The following is an 829-nucleotide window of genomic DNA, read 5'->3' as shown; positions in this document are numbered from 1 at the left end:
ATATTAATTGTTTTTCTATGCAGATCTGATATGTTTTCATGGCATTTTAGTTTACACTTTGAACTGTCACATCCTTCTTTTACGAAATGATTTTCTGCTAGTTTCTGCTTCTTTTCTTCTAACCTCACCTGTTTTGAAACTTTCGGCTTTCTCTTTCTTTTACTTCCCTTTTTTGTTACTTCTATACCACAAAAAACAGCATAAAGCGAAAATTTTACAATATGAGTCTACTTACCATCCATGCTTTCTTGTTCTTTTGGGTCGTCGTCTTTTCCGTCTGCATTTTGATTATTCAAATGCCCATCGATCTGCCCTTCAAACGGTACTACGAGAAAAAGATGTTATAGTACATATTTATGTGCGCAAAAATAGTAATAAACCTACCTTGAATTTCATTATCCATAAATATTATTGGGTCATGGGATTCAAATATTTCATTAATAATATTGGCGTACGCATCGTTTGCACAAGGTTCGTTAGAAGTAACTTCTTCATAGGAACTTGTGGCGGCGATTCCTACCGTACTTGCTGTTGTCAACGCCATATCCACAATTTTTCGCGCGCGTTTCATTGCACTTTAGGTTAAGTCCTTACAAGTCACAAATGAACTGTGATACTACGAGGGCTATTTTTTTTTTCAAGTTCCGATTGGCTGTCAAATAAAAACAAAGGTAAGTATATACAAATATTTATTTACATACACAGCTACAACCTTACTCTACTTTTCTACGTAATCGCCAAGGCGATTTAAGCATTTCTCATAGCGGGGCACTAGCTTGATAATACCTTCCTCGTATAAGTCCGCCGCCTGCTCGTCCAACCATGTTCT

This window comes from Photinus pyralis, unplaced genomic scaffold (assembly GCF_008802855.1).
Source record: "Photinus pyralis isolate 1611_PpyrPB1 unplaced genomic scaffold, Ppyr1.3 Ppyr1.4_LG4, whole genome shotgun sequence".
Taxonomy (NCBI): Eukaryota; Metazoa; Arthropoda; class Insecta; order Coleoptera; family Lampyridae; genus Photinus; species Photinus pyralis.
This window is presented reverse-complemented; position numbering follows the sequence as displayed.